This window comes from Aulonocara stuartgranti (assembly GCF_965226115.1).
Source record: "Aulonocara stuartgranti genome assembly, chromosome: 16".
In the NCBI taxonomy this organism is placed as follows: domain Eukaryota; kingdom Metazoa; phylum Chordata; class Actinopteri; order Cichliformes; family Cichlidae; genus Aulonocara; species Aulonocara stuartgranti.
In genome coordinates this window covers 27144573-27169746 of record NC_138952.1, presented here as the reverse complement: position 1 = coordinate 27169746, position 25174 = coordinate 27144573, and the positions used below count along the sequence as shown (strand labels likewise).

Sequence of the window (25174 nt, the reverse complement as noted above, 5' to 3'; positions counted from 1 at the left end):
ATGTCACAAACACAGGATTTCCAGATTCTTTTCTCTAGCATTCACATTGGTACACAAATCAAAGCGGAGGATTCTTCACATAACTTTCCAAAAATATGTAGTCAGAACAGAAGAAAATATCATTCATCAAGCTTCTTGATGGTCTTTAATCTAAAGAAGTGCAAACATAAGATCTTCTATTAGGGATAACAAGACAGCAGCAATACAACAGCTACTTGTATGATTTTGTGTGCAGATTTTTTGTGTGTGAAGATGCGGTTGTTCTGTGTCCTGTGTCTGGGTTAGGGTTAGTCTGCTGAGATGCTTTCACGCCAGACTCAGTGGTAGGGTTCTCATCAGCCTGACTCACCAAGTTTGATATTTGATAACAGAGCGGTGAACATGTAGTTGTTTGCCTTACTCACCCACCTTTTGAAATTCTGGTGAGCTGTGGTCAAACCAAAGTAGCGAATGGCACATTATGTAACGCCTACATTACGCTGCTGTAATTACTGGTCTCGTCAGCCCATGACCTGGACTATCATGTTGCAAGTGATGGTTAGTCACAGGTTTGGTTAAGGTTTTACGTAAATGTCATGATTCAGTGTGCGTCATTAGGAAGCACAATCAAAGACACTGACCTGTTGTAGTGGTTGTCTAAGTGTATGTAAGATAGGTATTTAGATGCAGATGTGGCAGACCCTGAGTTATTTTCATATTTGACTTTAAGCCTCCATTTTTGTCTGTACATCAAGCTATTTTCTTGTCACATTTGTTTTTTTTTTTGTTTTTTTTTGTGGTGTTCAGGATTATATCACATAAACTGTTACCTTTCCTGAACTCATCCATATGACTCCAAGGCTGCCAATTACTATAACCCTCTCAGAAAGCACATGTTATTTGAAATTCATGTTATTTATATACAATTCATTTGCACAAATGATGGTGAAAAGCATACTCTGTTTCATCATCTTTTTGGTTCCGATGGGAACCATAAATGACAAAATGAATACACGCGTCTTCCATATGACTGAATCTAATGATCGAGATCATGAACTCATCAGAAAGGTGTTTAATTGGATCACAGATCAAATGTCCTGATACCTAGCTTCACTTTTTCAGAAGTGGCAGTCCATCATTTATAACTAGTTTATGTTTCCTGTGTATTTTGGTGTATTTTTCCCTTTTGTTGTTAATCGACCGTCGACTGAAACCAGCAGAGAATTTTTTTTTTGAATAGCTGTGAAGGATAATGAGATTCCTGTCCTTTTCTGTGTTTGCAAATTCTTTTATAATAACCTCTTTCACAGACACATGTTTTATGAATAATTTTAGAAATATGTGCGCTTTGTTGAAAAATGTGTTGCTTGTTTTAGGGAAAAACAGAGATGAATTGCTCCAATTAATTATTTACTAATTATTTGGTGGCTGGACAGACCCTTGAATACTGGGTGAGGACCTCTGTGAGAGCTCAGTGTATGACCACTGCAGCTATATGTTAAGGAGCCAGTTTAGGTTCTTCTGAATCTGAATCTGATTAACTAGCAACTTTAACTGCCAATGAAGACATAGCCACTTACTTTGATTATGTGGTCATTTTGTGTGTTTCTTCATTAAGGCATTCATTTCTTCATTCTTCATTAAGGCTGTCATTTAATATTTTACTTAAGTCAGGAAAGCTTGAGTAAAAGTCCAGAAGCTCTGTGTCCTAGATGCTCGAATGGAATGCAAAGTGTTAATTTTTCTACATGTTTTTCTGTATTTTTATTGAATATCTTTATAAAACCAATTGGATAATTGGATAATAAGCAATTTTACAGACCCTCTACCAGACATACAAAGAAGTAACTCTGTTCTATTGAGAGGTGGTGATACTGTAACATTTACAAAAATTCAGCTCTGTCGTGGTTTTGAGTTTTTGTCTGGACTTGAAAGGAGGAGACAATAATGTCTGGTTGCTGAATGCTATTTTCTAGGTTACCATGAGTTTTGTGATTGAGTCTCAGTCATTTGTTTGTGTTCTTTATTCCTAGTTTCTCTGTTCTCTCTGTTTCATTTCTTTGTCTCCCCAGTCTGTCTTGTCCCCATGTCTGTTTCTCCCTAGTGCAAAGCCTGTGTGTTTTAGTCTTTGTCTCCGCAGTTATCTTACTTCCTGTTTTACTTTGATAGTTTCCTGCCTCGTGTGTAACATATTCACTTTTGCTTCCTTTAACTCATTTGCCTAGATTAGTGTCATCTGTGTTTCCACCTGTGGACCGTTCTCTCATTACCCCTTGTGTGTATTTATCTCCTCAGTTTCCCTCTGTTCCCTGTTGCCTCCCCCCCCTCGTGGTTTAGTCCTCCTCCCTTGCAGTCTGTTCCTCACTGTGTCAAAGGTTTGACTTTCCTAGTTTTGTCATTCATGTTATTTTGCATTTCATTTTAGCTTTATTAAACCAGCTTTCAGTTTAATCCTCGTTTTTGCGCGTCCTGCATTTGGGTCCTGCCTCTGCCAGCCACTGTGACACAGTTCAAGTGGAGTGTTGATTTATTATAGACAGTAAAACAGGAAAGGAAATTTAGGTTTTTTAATCTTTTAACCTTGCTTATAATTACATTACAATAAAATAAAGAGAGCCCGAATAAGTCTCTGCGGCACTGGAAATGACTTTGCTGGAATGCATGTTCGAAGGAAATTGACCTCTTAAATATACGAGAAGTGTTTCTAGAATTACCTCCGTCTCTAAAGTTCAGTGCAGGGACAGCGCTTTTCCAGGGATGTGCATGAGGTTATGAGTTTATATCTCAAACTGTCACCTCTATCTGACAAAAATCCACTTATAGAACAATTTGCTTTAGTTCTTCTTCTGCTTCCTCTTATCTTTCCAGTTTCCTGGATCATAGCCATTCACCTTGATCACAAATAACAAGATAAACTTTTGAATGTGAAACCCATTTCCAGCTACTAGCTGCCAATTCCCGGGTAAGCTCTATTCCACGAGCTTCTGAATTTCTGTCATCAGTCTTTCTGGAAAAATAAATAAATCATGTACTGTACATATTCACATCCACTAAAAGGCTTTCTCTCTAAGGTAATGAAACCTTTGTCATCTTAAATAAAACAATATCTTTGTGAGTAGAAAAAAGAAAAAAACAAGACCTCCTTTAAGAACTTAGTTCATTTCAGCTTGAATTCATTTATATTCTTTAGACTCATAACCGGATAATCTCTGGTAAGAGTGTTCAGACCCCTGTTTTCCCAGTTAGTCTGAATTAACTACAGACTCTTCTTTGTCAAACCTCAAAATCGACTCTGTGAATGTCTGTGGCTTATAGAAAATGATGCTTGGTTACTAAACAATATAAGATCATTTTTCAAACACATACAGTGAGTTTCGTGACGTAGTGCTCAGAAAGGCTCTGTTCCATTTGCATTGTTAAACCTGTCAGTGGCATTTTGAATGAAGTTTTCTCACTTCTGGAACAGAATCCAGAAGTTTTATTTTCACTTCGCCTCTCTTTAGGGCACTGTTTTTTTTTAATTGAAGTGAAACTCACATGCACAATGTCAACAGGTGTTTCATTCATTGTACATAACAAAGAACCAAAGTGTGCCACTGTGACATGGTGTCCATTCAACAAAACAACAGTACGTGAAGGTCAGGTGGTAAGATGGGTTACCACACGTTAGATATAAACTTTTTGTTAGTGAAGACCCCATAACTGTTACACAATAACCATTAAGGAGTACGTTTTTGTAATAAGAAGCTCCTTTGAAACCCTAAAATGAACTTGGACCGTTCTTCATAACATATGTTATTACTATCTATTGGCTGCAGGGACATTTGTAAAGTGATAACGTCTGTCCATAACTGACTCACTTTCCTGGTACAAACCAACCAATCGAGACTCTTCTTATTGACTGTTGTTTTATCTAGAATGCTGCAGCAATGAGTCCTAAAACCCAGAAATGATGTAGCATTTTGCACCACCAGTTCACTTGTCTCAGTGTTTCTTTTTTTGAATGGGTGTTCATTAGATGTCTGCAATAAGGTCTGTGATTAGCACAAGTTTTAGCTTTCTTTTCTACAGCGTATAAAAACATCGATAAATACTTCACTTCTAAATTTTGAAGTTTTTCCATGTCTCAGACAAGGCATTTGCTAAAAACCATGGTCCAAAGTTTTGTGGTGGTGACGCTAAAAAACTATGACCATGGTGTTGTTTGTTTATGGCACAACATTAATTTAGCTTTGGCAGTTGCATTTAAACTTCAGAATTCAAAAATACATCCGTTTCTAAAGATTAACATGTACGCTGTAGACTTATTTTTTTGCAGACTTAATGAAAAAAGCATTTTTGAAATATCACATCAGGTTTTTGTTGAGGGATCTCAGGGCAATGCTAACTTGTGAGTTGGCCTACAGCACTCTATTAGGGGCGTACCCTTCAAAACACTAAGCATACACATACTCTCTTACTTTGGTGTTTTTTCACTTCAGCTCATATCAGTTCAATTCAATTCAGTTTTATTTATATGGCGGCAAATCACAACAACTTGAGTAACCTCAAGAGGTTTTATATTGTCAGGTATTGAACCCACAATAAAAAGATGATTTTGCATCTAAACATATTGAACCATTGCTGCGGACTTGTAAAGAATTAAAATATTTCTTTATGTCTTGGAAGGTACAGAAAAATCATGGAACACTATCTGTAGGGTCTATCCATCCCTCGTTTTGCAAGAAAGGGGCTTGCAAAAGGTGTCACAGGGCGAGGGGTGGGGTTCACTCTGGGCAGGTCGCTGGTCTGTCATAGTTATCACTATTAAAAAGCCTGAACATGAAAGCGGCATCAATTTAATGACTGTTGTTCAAGAGAAAAGCCAGTTAACTGTATCTTACGAAACCATAAACATCTTGTGACCACTGTAAACCACGTCATGTAAATCTCCCTCTGGAGGCTTACTGATGGGGAAAGCCCTGCTGTAGAGGTCATTGAGAAGGGCTCGGATGACTTATTACAGCAGTGACGCAAACAAGAGAGGGAGTGTACGTTTAGCTCACCTTCAGATAACAGCACCTTCACCTTTTACCCTGTCCTCCTTGAAAGTGTTTAAATGTGCGATGGAGGACGACAGATGGCCTCATCTCTCTTTCATTTTCCCACAGATTTTTTCCCCCTCCCCTTATCGCCATCATCATCAGTCATTTTTTCTCAGCATTCTGTTGTTTTGCATTCTGACTGTCCTCACACCACGCACGTCATCGACAGCTTATCAAAGCAACAATAAACCGCCCACGCACCCCTCCCATTACAGGCCATTAGCAACCACTTGCATTGTTGGGATTCTCATAGTGGGTCCTGATGGAGTCGCTCAGCTCGCTGTCACAAAAACAGAGTTGGTAAAGTTGAACTTGAGGGCTTGAGTAGCGAGAGACTGACAAGACCTGTATTGATGATGGAAATGAGACGAGTGATTCAGTGTGGGGGATGTAAATGCAAATCTATTATAATTACACCCGAAGGGGTTCCAGGTGTTATGTTTTTTTTGTCCTATAAGGCCACATTTATGAGGTCATATCTTTTGCATTAGCACGCTTGTTTCATCAACTGTCAGCTCGGCTTCTATTTCATAACAATCACTGTCTGAAAAATGTAATTTTCCACACGAATATATAATCACCATTTTCTCAACTCCTTTGTTTACTTGCACAGACTTTATGCAAATCTTTTCAAGCTGACACATGAATGGCGCCGGTTCACTTCTTTATACCATTACCACTGAAAGGCTTTTACATAAAGAGTTCCTTCACGTTTTCCCTTTTAACACAATGCTGACATGCCCGCCTGTGTGTACACTGAAAAATCTATTGTACAGCATGTACAGCCAGATCAGTAGAATGCCTTTCAAACAGTCTTTTGAGCGCAGAATTTGCTCATTGTTGTTTCCCCAAAAGATGCGAGCGCTGCTTTCATGTAAAATCATAAATTGTGGGAGCGTTATTTACAAGCAGCAAATAAATCTTTGTGTCCTGTTGCACGGGGACAGGGTTTTGATTAGTGAAATATGCCAGACTCAGCTGGAGAGGTTCTTATCCTGTATTATGTATTGCAGCTCATGTGTTAGTTTGGTATAAATGAAACAGCATCACTCAGCTACCCCCTTTTTTTTTTAAACGTGCAGCGATAGGAGGATCTAGTGTAGGTAATTTTACACTCAACAAATAATTTTGTCTGTAGAATTTATTATTTATTGATTTGTTCGAATGACAGCTGAAAACTCAGTTTATAAAGATAGAAAACACGCAGACATACACGGAGAGGAAGAAGGCACATGCGCTCATGGTCACTGTCAGTGCAGCTCGTATAGAATATCCCTCACCAAAGCCCAGAGTCATATTCGATTAGCAAAAAAACAAACAAAATTGATAAATGACTGAACTTTTTTCCCTCGGTTGCTTAATGAAGCGAATCATTTCAGCCTCACTCATATCAGCTCTACTTGAACCTTGGAGCTGTGGAAAAAGTAAGGCACAAAACCTTCACTCTATATTTGTCTTTGATTTGATTATAAAAGAAATAACACTGTAATTCAAAAGACCCGCTGTTGCGAGGGAGCTTTGCCTCGGTTTCGTTTCTTAGCTGCGGAGACTTATTATATTTTCAACTGTATTGCCGGAGCGTTGCTGGAGGGCTGCAACAGGACAAAGACGCTGCTGCCGATCCCTGCTGAACACACACATTAAAAGTAGAATCGTGCCCCCCTCCCATCCCTTTTTTTCGGTTTCTTGTAAGGCTCGGTGCCGTAACATGTGTTTTCAAAGCCAGCTGCCTGCTGCTTTATTCATGTAGGTATCAGTCTAGTTAGTGTGTGTGGAAAGAAGTTGCCAGCAGAATTTGTCAAATTACAGTTTGACTGCATTTCTTCTGGTTTTGTTTTTTTCAAATTAAAATCGTTTGTGAAGTAAAAACATACTTTGGGATGTAGAAGTTGCTTTTGGGGTTTGCAGACTTTCACAGGTAGGGATGTCTTCTGAAAGCACTGTGTGAAGGTTTGGTATAATCCCAGGTGTGTGTGCGGGTGTGTGCTTTTTTTGTAGCGTGTGTGTGTGTGTTGGCTGCAGGGGAGACAGTGCTGCCCCATTACCGTAATAAGGAGCCGGTCTGACAGCAGCCTGACAAGCTCCTGACAGACAACAGCCCAGCTTTGTGCTGAGTTACTAGAATATTCCTGGCATCTCTTGCTTGGGGTTAACTCCTGGGACACAAAAGCAACACTGAATCAATTTAGATTTAGTAGATTTGGAGATTTCTTTCTTTCTTCAAATGTGATTTTCAGCTTGACAAACGACAGTCACTCAGCAGTATTAATGTGAAATATTTTCTCTTTATTGAATTGTCAGGGTCAGGCATTTGAGCCACATTGACAGAACAGATGAATGCTTACCTTTTCGAGCGCCCGTGGGATTATATAAGAGCTGCTTATATTGCTTGCCAGAAACCCAGCAGACAATGTAGCTGTAGAATTGAACCACACAGAAATCTACATTGTATGCCAGGTTCAGGACGAAAGCAAAGGTCTCTCCGAGGGCTTTTCAAATACACGTTGCTGCTTTTCCTTTGGAAAAATATGCTCCTTTAAATTTCTCTCACAGAACTTTAATATTTACAACCAAGGACATTTCATATTAAGAGAATCTTGCAGAGGCCAAGGAGAGAAGGCGAAATGAGTGAGAATTTAAAGAAGAATGACAGAGGAGGAAGGAGTGAAGAAAAAAAACCAACACAAAAAAGCCTTGACAAGGGGCCCTTGTGGAGTTGTGACACAGAGAACATCCTGTCTGTGGGGTCACAGGATGGAGCCCCCCTGACATCGCAGCCAATGCGGGGACTGGAATGTGTCACTTAGCCAATAGGAAGAGGAACGAGCAAGCTTGACTGGGAAGTAGGCAGAACTGTCAGAGACCCAGTAGCCAGATGTAGCTGCTGATTGCTACACAGGATCTACACTGCCTACTGAGCAACTGACAGCAGCTAGAGAGGCGTGAACTGCGAAGGCTGGCCGGTTTAGTCGTGTCTGGGTGGGGAGACTCTGGACCCCATCTGAAGAAAGAGTGAAGAGAAACAGAAAATAGGTCCATTATGAACACATACAGATCTCAGGGACAGACCAATTATGTAAAACAACAAAAGGAAAATAAGAAAGAAGGAGAAGGTGTGAGTGCAAGATGCAAATATGTAGAGGCAAAGGAAAGAGCACAGGGGGCAAACTGCAGAGACGAGATCAAGCGGGAGAAAATGAGGAGCCTGAGGGAGGGGAAGGATATAGGAGATAATCTGCTGACGAACATCTCCAAGCATGGCATTATCAGTTGCAGATTCCTGTCATTCTTTCCCATTAGCCCTGAGGCATGACAGACAGAGCCACCGCCGTGCCGACCCAACGCTGAGCCCTACGCATAAAGAGAGCGCTAACTCAGTCTTCATAAAACTGCAACCTAGATACATGTGATTGGAGGAGATGGGTAACCTGGAAGGAGACAGCGGGGCCGATCTTTCTCCCTTCATTTCGCTCTGCATACCTGAGGCCTCATGACTATATTGATCAAACATTCTCTGACCAGCTGATGGTCACTTGACTCCACTTTCTTTTTATTAAGGGAAATGTGCTGGCTCTCTCTACCCCCCTCTCTCTACTCTGCCCCTCTTTCCTCCTCCTTCCTCGCATTCCAGCGTTCTGTCACCGTAAATGCTCTTTCTGTCATATGCGTCTTTACATTTCCCCCATCTTACTTTTCCTCGTTTCAGCACCTCATTTTTTTTCACCATGCCAACTATGTCATATCGTTTGTCTCATCTTACCGTATAAGAGAAATTTCTCTGACAGCTCCCCAACTGAACTTACCTGTGAGCCTAAGGTTTAAAGTGCTAATACTGTTTGGGCTCCCTGCACTGAGGGATTTGAGGTAGGGAGAAGGGGAAGTGGCCTAGGGCTCTGTTCTTTTGACAATAGTGGCAAAGAAGCTGAGAGAGGAGGGGACAGTGGCGAAGACAGTGTTTGATGCAGATTTTTTTTTTAAAGAATGAATTTCTTACCTCTTGTGGGAATGGCTCGCGGTCATTTATCTGGGACAATCCATGCAAAATCAGCAAACCTGGAAAAAAAAGGAAAGTGATACTTAAGACTTCAGATGCTAATTTTAAGATGTAAAAAACAACAACAAATATAACAAAAGATGTCGTTTAGCATAAAATAAGGACCGGTGTGTGTTAAAGCTGTGCTAGTGTAGTGTCAACAGGTCCAGACTGGTGAGGCTCAGTGAGTTCACTGGGCTAAGAGGCAAAGTGATAAGGTCTATGTGTTATCGCTTCCCTTTTTTTCCACACTTTGGTGATGCTGCCACTGCCGCTAGGCAGAGAGGTCAAATGTACATAAGCCAATCAGCTTTTTCAATTTTTCAATCGAAAGCAACACATTGAATTGATGCGATATGGACATGCTTAGGAGGACAGAGGGTGAAGGCACACAGAGACAACAGAGGAAGTGAAACACCATCTCAGATAAGCCAGATTAATCGGGGTTTTCATCAAAGCGACACCAGCTCTCGGTTTTTAAACACACGTCTTGTGCATACTCAGATGCTACGGCGTTTGAGGAGCTGGACTGAAATAAAAGCAGGTGGACAATCTGATGCTTAATACTAGCCAGGAAATCCAGGAAAGCGAGCATGCGTCTGTAGTTCTTCCTCTAGAGAGGAGTGAAATGAGCAGTGATGCGGAGCGCTACAAAACTGCAAGATGAAGTGGGGAAATGCAAGCAACCCAAGCGACAAGGGCGATTTGGACTAGAGGAAGAGGGGGTGAGCGCTAGGAGGCCTGGGGATGGGTGAGGTGGTTCGAGGAGGGGCGAGGCCAGGCGTGCCATTCCATTCCTGCCTGCGCTGGCCTATTCTATTCCTAGAGTGTGGTATATGGCAGTTGATGTGGCTTTCGTCTTAGCTGCCTTGAAGATGACTGGGCCTTTACCACATCCACATTCACACACAGACACACACACGCTCGAAACACATTCACAAAGTGGCAAATGTGTTCACATATACACCATGTAGTACACACAGATGTATACACACACACACACACACACACACACACACACACACACACACACACACACACACAAAGAGGAACTGAATCATTACCCTGCTTTAGCCTCAAAGTAGGGGGTGACCACTGTACAAGTATGTGTGTGTATTTTGTGCAAGCACGAGAGTTGCAGTTCTACAGTGAGCGACACTGGTTCACTGGTAGTGTGCATGTGCTCGTGCTGTTGCTCAAGTATGTGTGGGCATGTGTGTGTGGGTGGGTGTGTAGGATGTGTGAGCTGGGTGTGGATGCATTCCCTCCCTCGCTCTCTCTCTCTTGCTCTTTCTGCACGTGTGTGCGTGTGCAATACGTCCAGCACTCCATCTTTAAAGTCCCCTACTGTTCCAGCGCTGGGCTTATTATCTACAGTTGCTCTTCCAACAAAAACAAAAAAACAGCCTGGAACTGTATCAGTTTGTTTTTGAATACTAAGATTTGGATAGAAAAATTGATGGTAGGGAAAATTGGACTTTAGAAGCGCAAGCACATATTTTACTTTTTCTCACTGAAGCTGTCAGTGCTAGAAGAGAATTGGTGGACACTGACAGACTAAAATTCAAGAGTTTAGATTAAAATAAAAAAAAAAAGCAAAAAACAAACAAAAACAGTCCACTTAATCTTTTAACGTCCACCAGGTCACCCGCAAACCATTGAGCATTAAGGGTTCTAGGTTGCTTTTAGTTGCACAGCAAATGCACACGATTTCAGAAACTAGTTTTTGTTAAGTTTTTGTTTTTCAAAAGTCTCCTACATGGATTTCAGCCCTCTACTCCATCTGTTATTATTCCATCTGCGTATGCCAAAATAGGTGAAAATCCATCATTCGAACTTTAGTGTAACTCTACCCCAAACAGACTGCTGACAACCTGGTGAGTGTGAAGAAGTTCATACTTAGCTTGTTCCCATACAGCCTCGGCAATTTCGCTGGGTTAACAAAGTGAACATTGCACCAATCACTTTGCTTTCACTCACACAAAGAGATGCTTAGACTACAAGATGAGACGAGCCTGAAATGCAGTGCTCACCAACTGCTTGCCACCAATTAAGCAGCCGTTCCATGAGGCCTGCTGCCAATCAGATATTAGTTCTCAGCTCCCCAGATTTCAATATACCCCAGCCTGACAGTATAATTGGTTATGATGGGGGAGTGAGAGCTTCCAACCAAAGAGAGGAAGCCAGTAGCTCATATTCGGTGGCGGCAGAGGTTATGGAAGCTCTGTCTTTGCTGTTACCTCTGTTCGCCATCCAAAGTCATTCCCTGTTCCAGAATATTGCTATCCTGTATCCACGCTGCTAAAGTCACTTTCCCCGCCACCCTTTCCTTTCCCTCCCTCTCACTTTCTATCCTTATTATAAATTGTAAAGATAAAACAGGCCTTTACTTGTAAAGCTATCCCAAATGGTTCCTTTGAGTGCTGCTAGGTGGCTGTCGGTCGAGTTACACACTGAATCCAGACCTTTAGACTGAACAGCCAAAGAACCTCTCCAGAGGGAGCCCCAGCCTCAAATATACAGCTTGTACCCCAAACCCAGGCTCAGCCCCCCGGCCTACAGAGAGGGATGTCTGCAAGCTCTTCGAGGGGGCTGGACTGATGGGAAAGACCTGGCGAGATGACCAAGGAAAGCTAACTACCTCCTCGAGCTGCTTTATGAAGGTTTGGCAAATGTGCAGGGAGCACAGAAAGAAGGGAGCCGAAAGGAAAGGAAGGGAAAAGGAAAAAAGTATAGAGAAGGAATGGAATGGATGAAAGGTGTCCCATTGTCCAAAATCAGTGTGAGGGTACTTTGCTTTGTCGGGTCACAGGGTTTAAACAGGACCAGCGCTGAACCCTGGCACACATAGCCATAAATCTGCTTCATTAGTGCCAACATAAGGCAAAGCAGAGGCTATAATGTAATAATGTAAGCTCTGTCTGCAAGAGGCACAACCCGGCTACTGATACCTTCACTACCTCCACCCTGAATACTAACGCACGTCTTGACAAATAGCCCAAAGAGACTGAAAGTAGATAAGTCAGTTGTGGAAAGTTTGATTTTTAGCAAATAATCAGAAAGTCTGGATGTTGTTGTTGGGAAAACTGTTGAGCCCACTGTGTGTCTTCTTTTAATCAAGAGTACACAGGGATTTCATTCTGCTCTCTTGAGTGTTGTATGCAGCTTGTCTAATAGCAACATGACCACAGTTCCTTCTTGACGTCGTCCTACTGAAGCCACTTTGAATAATCAGCCAAGCTGAGTCATTGTGCTAACTGATTACCTTTGGAAAACAAAAGGAACACCTTAAAAACGCAGCTCTGCGGGCCTTGCCCATTGATCCTGGTTTTCCATGACGTGCATCCGTCTCTACAGCCTCTTTCTCGCACACGCACGCACGCACACTCACATTGCAACTTATTGGAATTCAGTGAGGCCCAGGTAGGGGAAGCTTTGCCCATATATGTGCAAAGGAGGAACCAGGCCAGGTGTGTGTGGTTAGTACACGTTGGAACGTTCTTGAAAACACACACACACACACACACACACACACACACACACACACACACACACACACACACACACACACACACAAAAGAAATGCACACAAGACGTATGCAAACACACAGAATCTCTAACGGGCTTTTTCTGTTGTGCATGCACACACAGTGCTTTGAGCCCTGCGACATCTAAGTTATCTAGCTAAGCTCTTAACACTACAATCTGCCTGTGAATGACAGACTTGTGTAAGTGAGCTGTTGATGTATAAACAAAGACAAGTCATGCGAAAAGGAAAGTAGGGAAAAGAAAAAGGAGAAATGAGTCAAGTCATAGTTAAGATTGTTCTTGCGCCGCTTAACCCAGTTTCAGTTACATAACTCCTGTCAGCGTTGGAATAACTACGGTATGTCACAACGCCTCACTTCCCGACGCCAGCCGCTATGAATGCAGTTCAAAGTAAAGCCTGCCACAGGTGACTTAAGTCCTAAGTTCCTCCAGCCATCTGCCACCTGTCATTATGCGGTCCACGTTTGCCCCCTCCACTCCACGTCACGAGCACATTGTTCCTGATATTAAGTGTAGCCGTTATATCCTTTTGTTGTCAAATTGAGTGTGGTGGAATAAACAGAAAAGCTGCTTTTATCACTACCGTGTGGATATGTGACCATTCCACAGCAGTTTGTCAGGATGACACCTTTCTAATTAACCTAACCTGCTTGCTTGAGGTCCTTTTCAGTACATTAAAAAAAGAATTCTTCCATTTAAAACTCACAAAGAATAAATATTTCGTATTAAAAAAATTCCTGCATGTTTATCTTTGACCATAAACCTTTATTTGTATATATTTTATTTCCACTAGTTAATAACCAAATAAAAGTAATATAAAAATAAACTAATTGGTATTAGCTCTGCATCTCTACATTATGTCAAAAAAAGTAACACATGTCAATATATTCATTTTTTATGGGTTAAATCTGCTCAGCCAGTCATGGCCTTTTAAAAAGATTTAAATCTATTTAAAAATTGAAAGTTTAACCATTCTGTTGAATAGTTCAGTTTAGTTAGACTGACTGAGCTTTACAGTGCTGCATCACTGCCAAGGTTAAAATTAGGTTCAGTTTGACTAAAAAATGAAAGGTTTGTAGATGACTCACCTTGCTGTTTTTTCAAGCCACTTTTATTTGGTTGTTAAATGGTTGTAATCCAATAGCCCCTAAAATCTCTACTCATGCCAGTAATACAGTCAGCAAATAAATGTATGATGCAGATGTAGATTTCTCGCCTTTTTTGTAACCAAATCTCAATGTTGCTTTGACATCTGGAAAATTATCTTAATCAACATCTAAATAATCATAATAATAATCATAAAACGTAAGAAACTGCTACAACATGCCCTGGATTTGTATACGTGACAAAAAAAAAGTGCTCTCCTCTTCTTATTATCCAAAAACCAAGTCATTTACGTTTGCCTATAGAAGCTGCAGAAAAGTGGTTGGCCTGAGATGGTTAGCTGCTTATTGTCAAGTAGCACAGAGCAGGGTTCACCGTGTAGGCAGGGTGATAAGACAAAAGGGCAGATTCCATGCTAATCTGGGCTTGGGAATTTAATCTTCCTCATCAAGATACCTGCGATGCATCTCGCCGCCAATCTCTTTTCTATCGTGCACTCGCGCCGGAAACGCTGCCCCGATAAGTGCCGACAGATCCTCGCGCACCAACGTGACAATTCCTTATCACCACTCCTCACTCTCTTTCTCGCCGTCTCCCTATCACACCTCCTGATAAACCATAAACTAAAGTGGGGACAGGAGGAGTGTAGGAACTGCAGTAAACTCAAGGAGTGGCCATTATTGTGTCGCAGTAAAACAAAGGGTGTGCATGTCCGTCTGTAGGGTTGGCTTTTGGCAGGCACCGGCATGGTAACGTGGTTATGGTCCACACACACACACACACAGAGGTCACCCTGATAAATTATTTTCCTGTTTGTTTCCTGAGAACGGCCTCTTACATTATCTCATCATCTTGATGAGATCGACAGATTGATAGCATGACTTCCTTCTTTGTTGAAATTCTTTAAGCGGAAATCTAAAAGTGTAGACGGTCACAAAATAAACCTTCGTCCCCGAAAGTGAGTCATGAGGGAGCATTATTACGTGTTAATGCTGGAAACTTTCCCTCTTATTACATGACAAGTAAGAGTAATGATAGCTGGAAGGAGCATTATGTTAGTCAGAGAGAGTGGGAGACAATTTGAAGAACAACAGCTGGGCAGAGAGCCACAACTCTTTAAAAAAAAAAGAAGATGAAGAAAAGAAGAAAAAAAGCCCACTGCTTCAAGACACACACCCCTCTGTTCAGATTGTGACTAAGCCCGCTTAGGCAAACACATGTCACCCACAACCACTAGCACTGATTCACACGACTCCTTAAAACACTCTCTCTGTGTCTTGCACAGACCAACACATATACACACATGCGGCGGCAGCGCTTTAAGAGGTGGTAACCAGGAGGGACAGCGGCGACAGCGAAGGGGAGAATGACTCCAGAGTGCCGGCTCTGCAGTCATCAGACGTCACTCCTTTGCAGCCAATCATGTCAGCTGCCTGCCATGTCCATTCATAAAGAAGCCACATGCTCGCTGTCCATGCTGTATGATATTTTATCCACACCCCACCTCCCGCTCCACCACCAACGCCACCGCTTCCACCTCCACCCCACCCCAGACGCTCAGTTCATTCATGCCTTCTGCTGCAGAGCAAAAGGACTGTGCTATCTGTGTCAGTTGAAGAGGGGGGGGCACAAACACACAGCGTGACTGAAACAGAGAGGAAGTGGTGCTTCTGTATTTAAAAATGGCCCATTGACCACAAAGACCTATTTTAATCACAAGACTTCATATCAGCGTTGCCTTCAACAGACTATGTCTGGTATATTACCGCAGCACTGATGATAGCACACACCATACATTTTGCCTCCCATCTAATCCTGGCTGTGCGACTGTAAGTCAGCCTCAGAGCAGAGTCAAACAAATCGGCTGTGTGACAGTGAATCAGCTCCTCTGTAACGCGATCGCAGCGCTGGGGACGCTCACGCTAGTGACCATTCAAACTCAGAGCAATCCGAGACAAGCTGAAGGTGACCAATCACCAGCTTCAAAACAAAACAAAATTGAACAGAAAGAAAAATCAGAGCACAACTTCACTACTTCAGGCTGTGTGAGAGTTTGCCGACAGCCTACAGACTGCTCTTCCTCTCCACCTATTAAGGATCTGGGAGCAGTTTCTCAACCTTAACTTGTAACATATGATATCCATCAACAGCAGCAGCAGCAGCAGCTCCCCTACTTTCTGGGAATCTTTTCCCTTTCTTTTCTTTTTTCTTTCTTTTTTCACTTACCCGTCTGGGTGAGAGTAGTGTTTCCTCCCAGCGCTGAGTTTGGAATGAGGGAACCCCCCCACATATGCACACCCCTTCCCTCAACCTCCACTCGAATTTCTTCCTCTCTGGTGTCTTTTCTTTAAGTTTTTCCCAGTGTTTCTGGGCGTCCTCTCGCTCTGTCTCTGCTTCAAAGAGGGATTCCGGGTTCCCTTTCACTTTGACTTTGCTTGGTCCAACAGAGAGTGAAAGAGAGAGAGAGGGAGGGAGAGACGATGTTGGGTAACGGTGTCTCACCCACGTCACTGCCCAGGACCGTGAGGGCAAGTGACATAAAGCTCGCCATAGCTCAGCTTCTGAGAGATTTCATCCTTACATGTCTCCTCATCTGTTTCCCTGTCTTTTTAGCCTCCTCCCGTTGCATTCTTCTGAGTGTAATCAGTAACAGGCTTAAAGTGACAGCAGCAGCACTGAAAAACCGGCTCTCTCACTCACACACAGAAGCACACACTTTCACGTACGCACAAAAAGACACACACACACACACACAGACAGCTTGTGAGGCTCCCTCTGGGCTAAAGGTGCTTTCCCAGAGCTCTGGAGACACTACAGCCGTTAAACTCCCTCTAAGCCCCGCCAAAGTTGCACTATCACATGTTTCACAGCAGTCTATCTCTCTCTCTCTCTCTCTCTCTCACTCTCTCTGTCTCTCTCACCTCCTTCCTTTTCTCTTACCCTTCACCCTCCCCTTCTCTCCCTCAACCCCTTGACTGACACTGTCGGACATACTCGCTCACACACACTCACAGGACTGCTGCTTCTCCCTCTCTTATACATAGAGGGGGCTGAGCCTAAAGCAGTGTCCTGTTACAGCTCTCAATTGAGGTTAGGGAGAGGACATCCATTCAGAAAAAAAGAGAGGAGGGAAGAAGGAGGGGGAGAGGGAGGAGGAAAAAAACTTAAGGGTAGCCTCTCTGTCTCTCTCCCTCGCTCTCTCTCTGTGTATGTGTGTGTGTGGTGGGGTCTTCAAAAGCAGGAAACTCCCCCGCTAGAGAGTTGAGACTTCTATTAAAAAAAAAAAGGAAAAGAAGGACTGCTTCTCATATAGTGCTTTGTTACTCGAGCACTATACTACATGTATCAGTCAGTCATTCATACAAGCGCTTTTTACAATGCCAAAGTGCTCTCTGTCTAACTTTCACACTGGAGGCCATTCAGGTGATCGAACCTCCCGCACTACCTCCCGAGCCGTAGCCACTCTGAAATGAATATGAAATAAGGCAACACAAACAAAAACAACAGCTACAGTCTTTGTGACTTCCAGCCTACATTCTCCACCCATAAGGACATACACCCACATAAACAAATGCTATATATGTGCATCGTATCTCGACTGCTTCATGCGCCACATTTGAAGATGGAACTAACAAATGGGCTGCTGATTGAGACCACAAAGAGAAAGTACCAGAGTTTACAGAACCGGACGGACTCATAAACAAGCGAGTAACCACATGTTGACCACAGCTACTAAGAAGAAAGTACCCAAGTTCACAGGTTAAAAAAAGAAAGAAAAAGAAAACGGGGCAGGAATGATGATGACAGTTCCTGGGGAGACTGTGATATATTAATTTACAGGAGTCTTTGGCACCTTTTGTCCCCCTGATCTGAAACTTTTGACCTGAAGCTGCCCTCGACCTCAGTCAACCCCCCTTGGTTTCTACCTCCCTCCTTGGAGCTTGCTTTCTCACCTACATCCTGCTATTTTACCCCAACTTCTGCCAACCACACCTATGAACCATCACCACCCTGCCCCACCCTCAGCTTCCATCCTCCTCCTCCCTGCTCGTGTGTATGGGGTAAGAGTGGGCTGAATGGGAGTCTCGAACTGAAGGGATCACATAGTTGGTTTGTTACTCACACGGGAGGCCATGTGACTCACCAAAGGCCATGCTGCACCCATGCTACGCTCCCGTTACACATATTGTGGTACGGAAACACGCACACACGTTTTAGTGGAGCCGGATAAATGCTTTTGTCAGACCTCATTCATAACTATTTAAATAACCTCTGTGAGTCACATAACAAGTAGGGTTAAGTAATAATTGACCTATATACACACATTTTGGTATTAAAGCCCTTAAGTGCAATCTCAGGGCAACTTGCAACCTATTGTTTTTTTGTATGTACAAGAACGCCACTGATTACCTGACCTGACTGTCCTGAGGAGGTAAAGCTCTATCACGTTATAAAAGAAGCTTAGGAAAGTTTCTCACCTCAGTGATGACGTGAGTAGGATCCCAGCTTCCTGTGAGCTGCGACAGCATCAGTTGGCTCTCCTGTTTGGGACACAATTGAACCTAGTATGAGGGATTGTTTGTGTATGTCTCGTTGTTTCGGTGCGTTCTCTTGTACACACATGTACACTGTATAATTTCATGCTACCTGCCCAGGGACTGTTGACGCAAGTCAGCATTAGTGCTTAAAAGATTTGGTTGTATATTTTTTTTTAGAACATTAAAACACTGAGATTTGGTCAAATAAAAAAAAAAGTTTTAAAGGGCTTCTAAATAAAGCCTTCATGAGAAATATTATATAAGAGTTTTTGTTTTTAGTCTAAATTTATAATTCTAGTGTTTACAAACTACATTTCCATCCAGTGTCTTTGGACCTCATGAGCTAACATCAAAGACATCATCGCATATAGCTCTGCTTGTCGCGCAGAGAGAGTGAGTGGGTGAAGGCTGAATAACAGCTCTCTCCGTGTGTGAATGGGTATCTGTACGCGCTTCGCTGTGTTCAACGGGTGCCGCTGAGCCTCGGCATCAGGCTGCACTCAAGCCAGGGATGACTCAGGGTGAGAGCGGCTAAATGACTCCAGACCTGCCGACAAACTGCGGCATGAATGTGCGCGGGTCGAGTCACCGGGAGGATTTAAATGGGACTCTGTGCGCTTGCCTGGTTTGTTTTTGTTTCTTTCTGTTTGAAATAACTTTGTTAATTTTCTCTCGTGTATTCCTGTGTGGAGCTATTTCGGGTCGACCATTTGATATGATGTGCACTATCTGCCAAAAGCAGCGATCTGACAGATTATTCCTGATCTTGTTATTCAGATGCTCTGCAAGCCAGCGACAATGAGTCATTGATTTCTTTTTTCCCTAACAAGTAGGTAATTTATAGTTAAAATGAAAAGAGTGCAACGGTCTGTCTTTAGCAAATGATGAATCTGCAATTATTGATCCTAAAAACAATTTATAATAACACAAAACCAAAAAGGAGTCAGGTAAACATGAGACTGAACATATTTTCTTCTAAATGATCTAATCAGAAAATATGAAGAAAACTGTTCTGTTTTGCGGTTAAATCCTGTGTTAAAGACAGCAAATTAATTAGCGTGTGTGCTGATGAAATTCACATGATGTGAGTCTCAGTTTGACATTAAAGGGTTTCTCCTAAAGAGCAAAGTTTCTCAGTAACTAAGAGGTTTGCCATTTTAGAATGTGACTCAGTCTATTGTGGGCACAAAGTGAGCACCGCCTGCTCGCTTTCTCTGGGTGGATACAAGGGCGGAGATGTGTTTCAACACACATGCACAGCACAGGCGGGGGTCTTTCCTTCATGTAGTTACAGACACACACGTACCCCCCCCCACCCCTCCACCCACACCCACACACACACACACACACACACACACACACACACACACACACACACAATGGAGATTTCAGTGGAAAGGAAACTGGGGATTCCTAAGATTCCTGTGGACAAAAAGGTGTGAACTCAGGCGGCTGAGCAGCCTGGGAATTCTGCTGGGTTGACTTGAGAAGCAGTTAAATGGCTGACCAGAGTTAGTGGTGACACACAGACAGACAGAGATAAGGAAGAGCTGGAGAGATAGAGCGAAGGAATTCAAACAGCAGGAGAGAGACGAGAATGTGGAGAGAATGCAAGAGAAAATATTGAAATGGTAAAATGGGTCCGCGGGGCTGTGTCTTTACAAGTAACTATACCGGTGCTTAATGATTTACATGAAAAAGGTAACGCTGTTCTTCTGCAGTCAGATGTGAAACAGAGTAGTCAGAGAATAATGGCACAAGCAACATACAGAATTTTGCCTATTTCAAGAAAATCAAACTGTGTGTGTTTGTGTTTTCAATGGTTTTAAATACTTTCTTATCCACCTTGTCTTAGCTGCAGTGGCGTTTTATTCATCCTACCCAAGTAAACAGGGTCAGAGAGATAGCAGTGATAGAGGTTGGGTGGGGGAGACACAAAGACCAGCAGTGAGAAGACCTACAGTAAGTTTCCACGGTGCTGCTCAGAGTAGTTTTAAGACATGACAGTTCAAAAAAAAGCTCACTTGTGGAAGATTTTCTTTCAGCTGGGTTGAAGTGAATAAACAGATTGGCTGTCCATAAAAAAATTAATTTAAAAAAACGCTTAAAAAGAAAAAGTGAGCAGCAAATAAAAGCAAAAAACCCCCCAAAACAAAACAGCTAGAAACTGTGTTTCAGAGAAGTAGGGAAAAGGTCAGCAAGACAAATAGAACGTGCAGCTAGATATTTCCACAGACGTGTCAGAACATTTAGAGAATGTCTCCAATGCCCCAAATTCTTGTGAGCACTCAAAGTTCTTTCTCAAGTGGCATTCCACATAGCCAGAGAAAGTTTGAATTATAAAAGCACAAACTCTCTCACACACGCACACGCTCACACACTATGTCACAGATGCACCTGTCTGTGCCAAGACAGAAACTCCCAGCCACTGATAGACAAGAACAGACGTAACAGTGACGTCATCTCATTCACTAACCCGGCACACAAAGACACACCTCTGAAGAAACGCACGCTTGTAACCAACCAAGGACAGGAGATGGAAATATGGCAATCAGACTCCCTCCCCCGCCAGCCTAGTGTAGCTGTGTGTGTGTGTTCTGCACTGACTATATTAGGCCCGTCGGTTTCTAGCATGGGGAGACGGCGAACACGCAGATACAACTGTGATGTCACGGTCACGTTGGAGAGGCATGACTCTACATCTTATCTCTCATCACGGTGCTTGTTCTGCATTGCTCTCCACTGCCCTGCAGTGACGCGCGTGTCTGTTTGTGTAAGTGTGCATGTGTCTGTCTGTCTGTGTGTGTGTGCGCGCGCACTTATTACCCTGTGATAACCTTGGGCGTTAGTGACACGCAGGGATTTCACAGCAGCTCTAGTGTCACACGAGCACCTCTGAGCTCAGGTGAAACATTTTGACAATACTTGAAATTTCCATTACTACTGCAAGTCTCTGTAATTGCATCATACACGCATGCTTCTATTGTGACACAATGCATAATTATTAGGTTGAGGTATATAAAGTAATAGCTGCCATAACGATAGTGTTAGTAACATAGTATTAAAAACATCATTTTTGCTTATTTTTTTTAAACTTTAGATGATACTTTTTAAACATTTTATTTCCAAAGCAAAATCAGTTTTGAGCTCGTTGTATTTTACTTTGCATATTTTACATTAGTTCAGCCTGACACCCCCCCCCCCCCCCCCCAAAGAAAGTCTATTTAAATTATGTTTATTTACATGCACTGCTCACATAAATGTACTCCGTTAATATTTCAGTGCTCATTTTTGACAGTTAAGACAACTCAAAAAAGAAAACAGCAATGTTACGTTTTATTAAGTCAAAGATGCTCATTTTAAGCTCCGCAGTCCATAACAGGCCCACCAGAGATGGTTCCACCTCCGTTTAATATTATACACACTCTTTCAAATACAACATTTGGAAGTGCATGGAGCTAAAATCTAGTTGTGCCTATTGCACAGAATTAAATAATATTTACCTGTCTTATAGGCTTGTCCCTATTCTTGTATAAATTATTGTGGTTAATAGGTCAATTCATATGAAAACAAACAATCTGATGAATGAAGGCTGAGTATTTCTGCTTTGATTAAATGCAGTAATAACAGTTGCACTGACTGCAGTTTTCATGCTCTTGTAGTAAAATGCATAACGTGCCCGTGACAGCATGATCTGATTAGTGCAGAAATGCATTACTTACATATGCATGAATGTATGGCCGCCAGTATTGTGGTCCCTTTAACAGAACCCACTAATGCATAGCACTGACTCCCTCACTTACACTGCAAGACTTTCTCTCTCTATTCCACAACCGCACAGCGTGGACTATACGAAGGCTGGGACGGTGCTGCAGGCTGGCCCACTCCCAGGATATAAGAGCAGTGAGCTCTGCCAAGGCGGTGAGGGGTCACACTGTGGAGAATGTGCGCATGTGTGCGTGTCAGAGGATGGCTATGTCACACATGAGCTCCCTCGCTTGGCGGGTGGCTGTCTGAACAGTGACACCAACAGCGGATGCCCACATCTTGACGCTACAGTGCAGATAAAGCTCTTGTGAAACATTCCACTCCCCACTCCCACTGCTCCTACCAGCGTTTCCTGCTCTCACTTCCGTGTCCTTCCCTCCCATTCCTCGCCTGCCTTCCTTTTTCACCCGTCCACATCCCTCCAGCACTTCCCACCGCCTCATCGACTGCTGCTCCACACCCCTGGGCTGATCCCATAGCTGGCCCACTTACTGGTCCTACACCCCAGACTGGTGGACTCCCTCTTGGCTTCCTGGAGAACCACCTTCTATTATCAGAACAACCGGCCCAGCCCAGAAACACCGCTGCTGAGTTCACTGGGACATTGTGGCCCTGAGAGTGGTGTCATGAAATCTCCTAAAATGGAACTACAACAATTTAGAGTTAATTTGATTTTAATCTTATCAATTACTGATGTCAAGTATGTATGTCAGTATGTGAAGCTAGCAATGACACTTGCTTCAGCTTTTCTTAATAAACATAATATTGAGATGCAAGTTTCACATTTAGAAAGACAATTTACAGAATAGTAGGATGACAAACCTATTTCATTTCAGTTTTGTTTTTATAGCAAAACAACAGTCATCTCAAGGTGTTTCACACTGTACCGTAAAGACTCTACAATATCCCCTATGTGCAAGCATTTGGCAACAGTAGGGCAGAAGAACTGCCTTTTGACAGGATGAGACGCAGCTAGGCTGAGGGACACTCAGCCATCTGCTGTGACTGGGTTTTGGGGTGAAGGGAAAAAGATGACAGAAAATGAAAAATTCAGAGACAACTAACAAGTCCCCTTAGTGAGTCATTAGTTCATTGACACAAAAGCATGATTTTAAAACTTAAAAAAAAAATTATGTATCTGATGAAGCATGAATACCAAACACTACTCTACATCTAGAAATATTTCCCACCCTATACAAGAATTTGTTCCACCAGATACAATATTTATTCTCATTCTTAGAGATATTGAGGATGACTGCAGTTTTCAGCTACCTGTATTAGGCTACTTAACCCCTAAAAAAGCATGAAGAATCTCCTCTAAGCTATTTTTTTACCACAGTATTTACAGGCTAATCATGCTCCTGTACACGTGAAGAAGATTTACACATCAAATCTCGCATTTTCCTTTAAACAGCAGCTCTACTTGCAGGATGAACGGAGAGCATTCATGAATGATCCTGCAGTGAGTAAATAACTTGTGATCTGCAATGCAGGCTACACTCCTGTGAGCTTCACACTAGAAAGTTTATTAACCTGGCAAAAAGCACCAGAGACAAATGGTCCCTGTTGCTTTTGACTAATGGACTATGCATATGCATAGTGTGGAATGGGAGTGTGTCATTCACTGAAGATTAAATGGACATGCAGCATGGAGCTTTGTTTTCTCAGCAGACAGAGTGAGAAAGAGCAAGTGGTTCCAGCAGATGGGGCTGGGCCTGATACCGCCATCTGTCTCAGAAGTGCAAGAAAATGCATAAGCAGGCTGAGACTGTGGTATTCAGAGCTGTTCTGTGGAAATACACGAAGGTCTAAAAGGTCTAAAAATACAGAAGTGGTCTGCAGAGCCACTTTTTGATCTAAGTTTAACATTAGAAATTCACATCAGTAAAATAAAGAACCAACAAAGATGCATGCAACATCTTTGTGTCCCCTGCCTTCTCCTGTAGCTCCTGACCATGTTTTGAGGAGCCGTCAGCCCCACTGAAATTGTAATTTACTCCATCTTCTCAATACCTTCAGAGCCTTCTCCCACCACTGCCTTCTGTCCTATGTGTAATCCCAGCAGTTACTTCTCCCGGGACTTGTAGACTCCTCGTAATAAACTTAACAGTTTCTTCAAAACGCTGGCAGGGAGAGGACTCTTGCCCGTGTGCTTCTTCCCTCAGCGCTCTCGTGTCTAGGGGCTCAGCAGCAGGCTGACTCACAGCCCCAGCCCACTCTTACCTCCCACTCTTCCCTCCCACTCAGCCCCAGCCGTACCCCAGCGTGGGAGGCAGTGCAGCCCAGGACCAGAGCCTCCGGCTGGGCACACACGCACACAAACACACACACATAGCCACCATGGGCCCACGGCTCTGGAGCTTTGGCTTTCATTCCCCATCACCCACACAGAAACAAAAACATGCACACACACAAAACCCACATGCAGTACCTACAGTGATTTTTCGATCACTTCTTTAATGATGTCATGTGCCTCACATCTGAAGAGAGCAAAGGCAGGGGAAACACGTGGGAGTGTGTGGGCCGTGCATGCTGCATGTGTGTGTTTGAATCTTTTGCCAGTTTTATATCAAATACACTACATTTAAAAAAAATGTTGACATCTACTGTTGCCTACTGTACGTAAAGAGCTTTTAACACAGCTGAGCTCAGTAGGTTGTAGTTATTTATAAATTGCAGCTACAGGGGAGGATTTGGATTGTGAGAGTGATGAGGTCTCCTTAGATATAGTAGATGGATTGTGAAAGGTAAGATTTCAAGAGAAAAGACTGATACAACATTTTGATCTAAAGCTCGCAACGATGCGTTCAGTGCAAGGTGCATTAACAAAAACTTCAAATGGAACCTGGTCTGCTGCCGCTCAGGTTCAACTTTTCCATTTGAGAAATGAATTCAAGCTATTTCTGCATCAGTGAAAAATCACAGAAAATGTGTGATTCTTACCAGCAGGACAGGAGCCATGGATTGCAGGTCTTTGCCGCCTTTTCACAGATGTGCATCGTGAAGAGCTCGAGCTGTGAAAAACGGGTGGCAGAGGAGCATGTCACTCACATCATACGGAGCCTTTTCAAATATTCTTATCACTGACACCTTTATCAAACAGAAAATTTTTGAGGAAG

General features: G+C 42.8%; 1 long non-coding RNA gene across 1 annotated transcript; it reads right to left on the bottom strand.

Annotated features, from left to right (window-relative positions):
* Positions 1-7328: 7328 nt before the first annotated feature.
* LOC309691598 lies at positions 7329-25072 on the bottom strand. Its single transcript, XR_014272065.1, has 3 exons — positions 24999-25072; positions 9058-9116; positions 7329-8064 (listed from the first exon to the last, which is right to left on the bottom strand). It is a non-coding gene; the product is annotated as an uncharacterized lncRNA (long non-coding RNA).
* Between the last annotated feature and the right edge of the window lie 102 nt (positions 25073-25174).